Genomic DNA, 12,515 nt, shown 5'->3' with positions numbered 1-12,515 from the left:
TTTTTTTTTTAAATGTGAGCTATCATACTCTTCCACATCATTTTATTAATTATTTTAACAATTTTTTTTAAATCTTTACACACATTCTGTCATATATAAAATTAGTTAGTATATAATTAAAAGAAAAGAAACGAATCTGATGTACGTTTTGTCCACAATTGTAAGAAGTATTTGATACGTTAAAAAGTATTATTGTCTCTTGGATTATGTTACGTACATTAACGTTTAAACATTTTATTGAGAATATGTAGTTATGTACGACAAAAAGATTTCTACACGCGTCAGAGCGGTTGCCACTACAACGCGCAGCTGACCACCTGTTTGTCGAAGAACAAATATTTAAAAGATTAAAATTCTAATTTATAAAATTTTCAATATTGTTGTTCACTTGTTCAGAAATGTTATACCCCACTTATAACTAATAAATAAATAGTAATAATTGTAATAACATTCTCACAGGTAAATCAAATGTTTCTCATGAATTGTTAATCAAATTCTACTTGCGACGGAGGGTGAATACCCGTAACCCACTCATGCGTGAATTTTTTCCTCGTTCCTTCAATAGTAACATATTTTTTTATGAACGGAGATATTAACATCAAATGTTTTCATTTGTCACCCACGCACGCACATTAAGAGAAAATCCAATTCGCGATGATGTTGACAGTACCATCGGAGGTTGGGAAGACCTCCATGAGAAATCGAATTGATGTTGACAATACAATCAAAAGTTGGGAACTCCATTCTTAGAGTGAGAAGCGAACATGGGTTGGCAATACCCAAGTTAGATTTAACTCCTATACCACTCAAGTCAAGCTTTGATGGTAGTAAAGTTATTATTATTTGTAATGTATTATTTTTCCGCCTTAATTTAATTATTCTCAAATAAAAAACATTGTAAAAAATTAATTATTACATTGATTTTTTTGGTTTTACAATTTATCAGTTTACTTTTACCTAATTTTCTTTTATTTTACATATACAAACTAAGGGTAAAGTGTAAAATAATTTTACTTTATTATTTTTATTTATTTATTTAACGACGAAATTTTATTAAACTACTACCTCACTAACGAAAAATTAGGAAGGGGTGCAACGAAAGAAAAATAGATGTTTATAAACTATTAGGTGTTGTTTTTATCTAATTATGTAAAGAATAAAATAATTTTATTATTTTTAGCTATTTATGATAATAAATTATTAGGTGTTGTTTACTTATTAAAATATTTTTACGTGAAGATTTGCGGACTATGTATGTAAAAAATATGCGGGTTATAGGTCTGTATGCTGAATAGTGTGCTTGTTTTTATGTATGTAAAATAACTTAATATTGTCTGTAGCATTTAGAAACATATTTCTAAGTCTGCGAGTTTGCAGATAGAATAAGAAATTATAGTATTTTATATTTTCAGAAAAATAAACAGTTTGTGATAAAAAAATATTTACAGACTCATAAAGATAAAGATAAGACATAATAAGATTTGTAGATTAAAAAACAAATATAAAATCTTAATTTGAGAGAGTATAAAATAGAAAAAGTTAAATTAAGACGGATAAAATATATAGTTTAGTTAGGAGGAGCAGCAAAAAGATATTGGTGACAGGTGAGATAGAAGGAAGAGAGTGGTGCGAATGAAGGCCAGATCTCCAAGTCTGAAAAGAGGACAAAAAGGTGGGTGCGGTTTGGGGAAGTGTGAAGATGGTGGCCTCTTCCGACAACACCCACTCCTCATTTTTGCCTTTTGGTTACATTGTTTTATTTATCGCCTCTTTTAACCTATCTTTTTTTTTATTATTATTATTATTTATTATTTATATTTATATTTATATTAATTTTATTTTATACTTCCTAACACATACTCCATCACCCACGAATCTAGTGTTTCTAGAAAAAAAAACATATTGAAAAAATAATTGTTACATATATTTTTTTTATTAGTTTTCATGTCTTATCTATTACTTTTTATTTATCTTTTTTGTCTTACATGTATAAAGTAGAGCAGCAAAAAAGACTTTATCACGTTAAATGAAGTGGACAATTAATCTGTAACATTCTGAAAAATAAATAACGAACAATAAATATGAGACTAAGAGAGTATAAAATAATATCACACTCATTTATTTATCCAAAATCTATAATAATTATAATTTATAAACCACATTATAAAAGGCATGAAGGTGGATGGCAAGAATAACACATTGGGCTCTTCTTCTCCAATGGGTAAATGGGTGATCAAGCAACCCAACTTTATTTCGGTGGTTTCGTTTTGTTAGTTGTTTTGTTTGTTATTATGATTGTTTAGTTTATCTTGTGTATTGTCGCGGTCTTTTCAGGGCTTAGTAGTTAGCTTCTCAACTTATGATTAGTTTGGTTAGGTTTGTTTTGCGATGTTTAGTTTTTGTTTTTGTTTTCTTGAGCCAAGTCGTTTTTTGCTTGTATATTTGTTTTGCTCTTTTCTTTTCTTTTTTGCGATGTTTAGTTTCGTAATCGGTTTTTTTCGCCAGAAAAAAACGAACATTGTAAAATTAATTTACATAAATGGTTGATATTTCGACATTGACTGTCTACATCACAGTAACTATAATGTCTAATCCTTCATGTATGATGTATGATGTATTCATACATTCATATCATACGAAATTACTCTTTGCGTCCCATAAAAACAGTCCTCTGATTGTTTAGATATGTTTGTTTGGTTGAATCGGTTGTTGCTTTGGATCATGACATGTCTTGTTTGTTCTTTTAGTTGAATATAAAGTTATCGTTATTTAAAAAAATAATTTAATAATGTTATCATGAAGAGTAACTAAAAAATTGATTGCTATATTTAATGTTAAATTTTAATAATAAAGGAGACATAATTGAAACTTAAGTAAGTTTTTTATTGTTATTTAGAGTATGGTACAATAATTATGTGACAAACAAAAAATATTAAGGTGAACAATTTTTATGAAACGAAAGTAGTAATTTCCACTAGTCCTTTTGACTTTAACATGACTATCAAATCCTAACTAATAAAAGTGGTTTATGGTTGTGTTTGAATATAATTTTTCCGAGCTTAAGTTTATGAGCTAGAAGTAAAGCTGGAGCGTATTTTTAAAGCTAGTAGATGGAGCTTATTATTTTATATAAGTGTGTGGTAAATTAGTTGAACTTCTTTTTCAATTCATAAGGTCTACTTTTTTATAAACTACCTATGAGGATTTTACTTTTAAAAAGTTATGATTTTCATATGCTCTACTGTGACGATCGCTCCAAATTCATATGGACGAACACGTCATTCATTGATTTCATTGCGAGGTATTTGACCTCTATGTGATACGTTTTGTAACATTGCATTCGTTTGAAAAGGTATTTCATAAATGAATATATAAATTCTAGGTTTTTAACATCTGATGATTTCTACGTATAGACAATCACCATTTAAATGGTTTACAATAATACATCTGTTGACAATACAGTCAAAATAAGATACATGGTAATGGTTTGGTGAATGCAAGTTTCTTGTATATAGCATGTATGACTCCAAGCACATATCTTGTATCACGTATAAGCAAACAGCGGAAGACTTCTAGAATCCTGAGAATAAACATGCTTCAAGTGTCAACACAAAGGTTGGTGAGTTCATAGTTTTAATATTACACATAATCCGTATATCAATGTGGATTACAAAAGTTCAGTTGTTTTATTCAAAACGTTTATCAATAGGTTTTACATAAAAGGTGGATCACAAGATTTCAGTTGTTTCATCCGAAACGTTTATCAATCGGTTCTACAAATTTGAGCACCCTGGTAACTAAACTTTAATGCTTATATTATTTGTACCCTTTGTATAATCATCTTAATAATACACGCAAACCAACGTGTACGCTTCTCAAATAGCATACGTCCGTTAAAAGGCTAGTGCTCTAGCTCGGACGGGGATATCAAGCCCTATGGATCCATATACTACTACTCGCGCCCACCAGTTCTTATAACTGGCAGTTAACAGTTACCAAAGCTAAGGGATTTTCGGTTCAAACTCAGTGTAGAATTTAGTATTTACTTGTATCCATTGCGTTTAAAATAAAGTTCATGTATTCTCAGCCCAAAAATATATATTGCAAAAGCAATTAAAAAGGGATCAATGAAACTCACACATATAAATATTGTAAATCAGTTTATAAAGCATTTGCATGTATTCTCAGCCCAAAAATGTAGAGAGTAAAAGGGATAATATGAAACTCACTGTTTAATATTGATATACAATATTGCAGGAAAGCACGTAGACGCATCGGAGATAATAAACACGAGGTTTGATTCACAAAAATACCCCCGAACATTACCCATAACCTCCTTGGCAATAACCCATATTTTCCTTAGCTCTAGCTCGCTCGGAAACTCGTTTTGAAAATTACTTGGACAGTACTCCGTCGTAATATTTTATGTACATTATTATTTTTGTATTGCAAAAATAATAATACTAATAATAAGATTAATAAGATTAATAATAATAATAATAATAATAATAATAATAATAATAATAATAATAATAATAATAATAATAATAATAATAATAATAAATATTATACGGAGTAATATATATTTGTGTATGTGTGTTTTGATTTTTTCATTCGAGCAAAACACCTGAATTTATAGTACCTGGCCTGGAATCTGGAGTCATGCGACTCGCATGGAAATGGCCATCTGGCCATGCGACTCGCATGAGGACCAGGGACAGCTCACATTGTTTTGGCTCCTAGCTTGTCGACATAATATAAAATAAATATAAATATATAAATAATTAATATAATTATTTATATATTATATTTTATTCTTGTGCATAGTAGACTAGATATTTTTGGTCCGTTGCGTCGGGCGTTTCTTCTTGACTCGGGTCCCGGTTCCGGATTTTCAGACGTCCTTGCGTACTATTTTATATCGTGTACTTTACGTTTCGTGAATCGTACCTTTGTCAAAATATAGTCTTAAATCATCCATAAAATATACCACTGTAGCAAAGTTACTGTAGCAAAGTCAATTTTTACTGCAGCAATTCACTGTAGCAAAGTCAATTTCACTGTAGCAAATAGTGATTTTCAAAAACACTGTAGCATTTTGAGTAATGTGGCAATTTGAAAACACTGTAACAAATTATTGTTTAACTGGTTCATCTTAAACGCTTTAGTTAACTTATCTAAATATCAATTGAATCAATAAACGAATGTTACTATCGTTTATTATATATATGTATATATCTTTTTAATATACATAAATCAGTTTTTAAATACACATTGGAAGTTATTTATAAATAAATTTTAATAATAAATATTTCAACTTATCATATACATTCAAATAGATATTTAAACCAATAAGTTTAATGTACGGTATCAAACAATTAATACATTGTTACCTTTTCATGTTATAGTATATATGTATCTATTTACATATAATTGTTCGCGAATCGTCGAAAACAACCGAAGGGTATTTAAATATATAAAAGTAATTCAAAAATTTTGAGATTCAGTTTTACAGACTTTGCTTATCGTGTCGGAAATGTTAATCATACAAAGATTAAGTTTAAATTTAGTCGAAATTTCTGGGTCATCACATCTACTCTTTATATTTACCAAACAAAACTTATACCTTTAAACTTATTAAAATAATAATCTCGAGCTCTTATAAACTCCAAAAGGACGATACGCCAAACACACTCTATTGTGGTGAAAAGTGTTAGCGAACTCATTTCATACAAACATTTATAATATCCTTTTGCTTTTAAAAAACTTTCTTTATTAACTTTGATTTTAATTACTCTGTATATCTGTTTTTGTGTTATATACTGTAATATTTTACGAAAAATACAATAAATATATTTGATTTTAAAGATATATCCATTGATATATAACTTTTATCAAGTATGATTTAATAAAAAATAAATTAAAGATAAAGTTTAAAAAAGAGAAAATTGCGCGGTTGGTTTCTATGGTTTACATGAAATGATGTGTTTGGTCCATGAACTACATTTTCAGGGTTGTTGATCCCTGTGGTTTACATGACGTGTGTGGGTAGTCCCTATCATGAACGACTGTTTAAAAAATCTTTTAACTTCAGTCATGTGCCACACATGTGAGAGTATTTTTGACTTTTAACATATTCTTTTTGTCATGTTTCATTCTTTTCCTTTCCACTTTTCTTTCCCTTTCTCATTATCTTTCACCATATTAACTAAAAAACTGTATCATCTAAACAAATACTGAGTAAACAACAAAAACCGTTGATAAAAAACCCTTAATTTTGGTTCACTTTAGCGCAGATCAAAAATCCATTTGTGTTCAAGAACAAAAGAGCAGATCTTGATTAAAGAATAAAAAACGCAGATTTAAAATATAAAAAACGCATATCTGAAGCATAAAAAAGCGCAGATATGAGTTCTTATGAATGGTCTGCATTTTCAGATCTTACACCATTGCCACACCACTGTCATCGTTCAGATCTTTCAATGCTAAAAGGGCTAAGCTCAATAAGATTAATACATGGACTAATAATAATATAGTCTAACACTTTCACTTGCATATCGTCATCCTTCTTTTTTCGGCATCACCAAATTGAAGATTAACAATGGAAGAGTTGTCGGAATCATCCAAGTTTGATATGTACCGTAATCAGAGTATATAAAAAAATTGGAGTTCGGAAGATGAACAATAGAAGCCTCGATTAGCGCTGAATGATAAAAATTGGAGTTTGATAAAACTGAATGATTTAGCGCTGAATGGTTCAGAGCCTCTGAATAAAGTTTATTCTGAATGAAAATAAGTTGTTTGATAATCATTTTAAAATGAACGATATAAACTGAGTAAAATTACCCTATTAACATGTTATATGAATTAAAAATACAATATACTTGTTGGTTAAATGTTCTGGATATGATTTGAAAAGAATATTACACTAGAATTAGGCTCTTAATGGTTAAGAGAGTGTTTCAAGTCTGAATGGTTCAGAATTGAATTCTGAATCACTCAACACCATATGTCATTCAGAGGTCAGAAACAAACACGCTGAATCATTCTATTAAGAGGCAAACAAACGCACCCTTAGTATCTTTGATATGTACTGCAATTCTCTCTTAAAAAATGGGATAAAGAAAGACACTGAAATAAAAATTACTACTATAATCATGCTAGATTGAAAAAATATAAGCAAAGTGGATACATATACATACACTAAATAAATAACAATCAAAATCTGTCTATAAATGTGACGACCCGGAAATTTCCGACCAAATTTAAACTTAATTTATTATGAATTCGACATGATAAGCAAAGTCTATTTAATTGAATCTCAAAATCTTGAACTGTTTACATGGATACACTTAAACCTTGACCATCCTCGACGATTCACGAACAATTATTTGTAAATAGATATGCATACATTTATATATATAATAATATGAAATATTATACATTGTAATTGTTAGAATTAATTATGTAAAATAATAATAATATATAATAATTAGTAATCTATATATATAATTAAAGTAGATAGAATATATATATATATTATATATTATATATATATATATATATATATATATATATATATATATATATATATATATATATATATATATATATATATATAGGGTTTTGAAGTTATTTAGTAAACAACGGTAACGCTCAATTGTAATTCGATTAATAGTAGACGAGTTAAAAAGGAACTTATGTGATTTTAAAATAAACGGTGATCCGAAAATGATTAATATAAATTTTAGGCTTATTTAAAATGTATTTAGGAACTAGTTGTTGAATTTTAAAACTTTTTATATTTTACTTGGGGTTGGGAGTGAATAATTAATGTAATTTTTATTTAATAGTTAATGATCAAATTTTATACCATAATGACCAAAATAAATAAATATAGTTAATTTAAAAATATCGGATTTTTCTGAACACTTTTATCCGCCACTGATTTCGCACGATACACAGTCCGTGAAAACTATCAGCAGATAAACAAACAAATCTGTGGATGCTAACTATATGAAAAAGTTTTCATTTTCCTTTTGAATATTAAATATTAATATTATATTATTATATTTGATAGATTAGAGTTCACGGAGTATATAGTTATATATATACACTTTGCATATTAGGTAATTACATACCACCTTCACAAAATCAAACCCCACTTAGATGCTTTCTGTTTCCTTCTAAATCACCACTGCACATCTATCATTATTACTATCTTCTATTATTATAAGAACATATACAACATATGTATATATATCTATATACACACATATGCCTATATATGAACCACCATAACCCGTCACCCCTCAACGTCTGTTGAACCTCTCAACACCATCGCCACCTCTACACCACCGGCCACATCATCGCTGCCACCATCACCCTACCATGGCATCGACTACCACCACTTTGTTTCTATTTTCGAATGAGGTCAATCCATCACCACCCATAAGAACAAACACCCATTTCCTTTTCTTCTTCTCTTTGTGAACACCCGACACCATCGACAACCTTGAAATAACCTTCTTCACCGAACACCATCACGAACCACCATACTTACACCCACCACTCCATCACCTCAAACCCACTTCCACCATCGACAATCACCAACTCTCTCTCTTACTCTCTCTCTTTTATTTCTTTCCGAGAAAATCATCATACAACCACCACTTGCACCATAATTGAAACCTCTCGACACCACTTGTTCGAGGGTAGTGAAACTGCTTCTACTTCCTATCGGCTCGAACTAGGTTGCTGTTCCATTTCAGTTTGGGTCCGGGAACATTCTACTAAACCCACCACCATATCAACACCCATCAACCACAACCTAATCAATTCATACCTGCAACTAAAACTACTGTTTCTAATCGATGTCCAGCTCCAAAAATTGATCATAATTGCTGTTCGAGAAACCAACCTGGACAGCCATCTGTTGTGCTGCTACTGTAGTTGTATTTTTTTTTCTGCTTTCGAATCAAACCAAACCATGGTAATTTTGATGATGAACGAGCTGCTACTCCTGATCGAGGGTTACGACTTGTTTCTCTTTCTGTTTCTGACTTACGACCTCACCACAAAACATATAACCTAACTACCTTTGGATTTATGTTGTATACGTGGACTTCTAATTTTCTATTGGGTCATTAATTACTTGTGTGGGCTTGTAATAATGGTTTTGGGCCGAGAGCCTGTTAGGTTAGTCTGTTGGGCCTAACAAATCAAAAAGGCTGATGAAATATGGTTGGGCGATTTCTTTTGGAAGAGGAAGAAGAAGCAGACATATAGTGTATATATTTATTTCGGTGAACTTAAAACAGAAAAGGAGAAGTAGAGTAGTTGGTTGGGTGTTATGTTGGTGAATAAGAGGTCTTGGGTTCAAGCCTAGGGAAGGGCAGTTATATTCATTTTTTTTTTTTTGGAACTTACTCTTTTGAGGTAGTTTATCATTATTATTATTATTATTATTATTATTATTATTATTATTATTATTATTATTATTATTATTATTATTATTATTATTATTATTATTATTAGTAACTTATGAATATAAATATGATTACACTATAATTATAATAATCACATTATTATATGAACCCGAATAAGATATTATCAATATAATCATTTTAAGATGATTTAAATAATTGGACGATTTTAATAAAGATATAGTATTATAAGATGTTTATGATTATTAAAAGATAAATATAAAAGTATTATGGTTATATATCATGAAGGTTATTATGATAAAAAGTTAATATAACAATTTTGATCATAAACTTAACGATAATATAAGGTACAAGTTATTTTACTAAATATAAATAATTATGGTTAATATTATGAACTGGAACTTAGAAAAGTCTATACATTATTGATAACGAGAGGAACTAGTAAAAGATAAACGAACATTAAGGCATAGCTATGATTAGAATTTTATTGTAATGAAAAAAAATAATGTAAAAATGATGTTATGAGTATTACTATTAATTCTATGAATATTGTAATTAATATCATTATTATCACTTTTATCATTAGTATTACCAATATTAGTATTATCATTAATTTCACAAACAAATGATTTTTCATATAAAAATATATTAATATATATAACTTAACTATATTTATATTTTTATATATGAAAATGGATATATTTAATTAAATAATGAAATATGTAAGTTATTAATATAAAAACTATATCAATAATAATAATATGTATATTTGTTAGATTACAAGTATATGTTTATATATATATATATATATATATATATATATATATATATATATATGAATGATATAGGTTCGTGAATCCGAGGTCAACCCTGCATTGTTCAATGTCGTCATATGTATTTTTACTACAAAATACAGTATTGTGAGTTTCATTACTCCCTTTTTAAACGCTTTTGCAATATATATTTTTGGGACTGAGAATACATGCGCTTTTATAAATGTTTTACGAAATAGACACAAGTAACCGAGACTACATTATATGGTTGAATGGATCGAAGCCGAATATGCCCCTTTTAGCCTGATAATCTAAGAATTAGGGAACATCACTAATTTTGAGAATTAGTGCACCCCTAATTGACGCGAATCCTAAAGATAGATATATGGGCTTAACAAACCCCATTCTGGAATTTGAAATGCTGTAGTACTTCGAAATTTATCATGTCCGATGGGTGTCCCGGAATGATGGGGATATTCTATATGCATCTTGTTAATATCGATTATCAGATGTTCAATCCATATGAATGATTTTTGTCTCTATGCTTGGGACGTATATTTATGAGAAATGAAAATCTTGTGGTCTATTAAAATGATGAAATGATCAATTACGATAAACTAATTAACTCACCAACCTTTTGGTTGACACTTGAACGCATGTTTATTCTCAGGTATGAAAGAAATCTTCCGCTGTGCATTTGTTCATATTAGAGATATTACTTGGAGTCATTCCTGACATATTTCAAAAGACGTTGCATTCGAGTCGTCGAGTTCATCAAGATTATTATTAAGTCAATTATAGTTGGATGTATTATGAAATGGTATGCATGCCGTCAACTTTCATTGTAGTGAAAGTTTGTCTTTTAAAAACGAATGCAATGTTTGTAAAATGTATCATATAGAGGTCAAGTACCTCGCGATGTAACCAAATGTAATGTATTCGTCCAGATGGATTATGACGGGTCGTTATAATAAAAGTATTAAATCGTGCACGTTTTAACCAATATGTAATATGAAAGCTTCCAAAAGCTCATATTCATCGACGGTTTTTTTTCCTATTTTTTTTTCTGTGTTGTTTGTATAGCGCAATTTCAATTACTATAGTTAAAAAGAAATAAAGTAACTACAGTTAAAAAGAAATAAAGTAAATTAGCACTCTATGTTTGAATACGTAACATACAAAATAATTATTCTTTTAACGGCAAAATTGAATTATAAACAACCTCTCTAAAAAGTAACTAGAAAAAGATCAAAAAGGTCACAATAGATTATAAAGCTATGAATTTAAAATAATAGACTTCTTACCTCTATGTAAAAGCTAAAAAGCAAAAACACAAATACTTTCTAACAACGATTCTAGTTTGAGCGGGGTAACATCATACAAGAAGCTATTTTTCAAATCACTGCGTAACCACGTAATAGCTGCAAATATAGAATAAACTTGTTCCTTGAAATCTATTGACCTATTCGAATCATCAAACCATTCCAATAAGTATGCATACGAAGTGAAATTAGGCATTGAAACTCTCACAACATTACCATGCGCCATACCATTCTAGCTGACTATGACAACCCGGAAATTTTTGACCAAATTTAAACTTTATCTTTAAATGATTTAACGTTTCCGACACGATAAGCAAAGTCTGTAAAACCAAAATCTCAAAATTTTTGAACTATTCAAGTACCCTTCGGTTGTTCTCAACGATTCGCGAACCATTATATGTAAATAGATACATATATATACTATAACTTGAAAATGTAACAAAGTTTTAATTGCATGATACCGTACATTAAACTTATTGGTTTATATATCTAATTGAATATATATGATTTCAAGTTATTTAGTAAATGATAGTAACATTCGATTATTGATTCGATTGATATTTAGATAAGTTAACTAAAACGTTTAAGATGAACCAGTAAAACACTAATTTGCTACAGTATTTTCGAATTACTACAGTACCCAAAAAGTTACAGTGTTTTCGAAAATCACTATTTGCTACAGTAAAAAACTTTGCTACAGTAAAACACTATTTCAAAATGAAAATGTATATATGTATATGTATATACTACGAGACGATGATTTATAGAAGTAAATGACCAAAACACTCGAAAGTTTAAGATATACTTTGAGTGGTGTAGTTTATGGATAATTTAAGGCTATATTTTGACAAATGTACGTGTCACGAAACGTAAAATGCAAGTTTTCTAAGCGTACGAAAATGCGTTCGAGAAACCAGAACCGGGACATAAGTCGAGTGACAACGTGCGACTTATCGGAACAAAAATTACAAGTT

This window comes from Rutidosis leptorrhynchoides, chromosome 11, assembly GCF_046630445.1.
Source record: "Rutidosis leptorrhynchoides isolate AG116_Rl617_1_P2 chromosome 11, CSIRO_AGI_Rlap_v1, whole genome shotgun sequence".
NCBI classification, from domain to species: domain Eukaryota; kingdom Viridiplantae; phylum Streptophyta; class Magnoliopsida; order Asterales; family Asteraceae; genus Rutidosis; species Rutidosis leptorrhynchoides.
Note: the sequence above shows the minus strand (reverse complement) of the source record.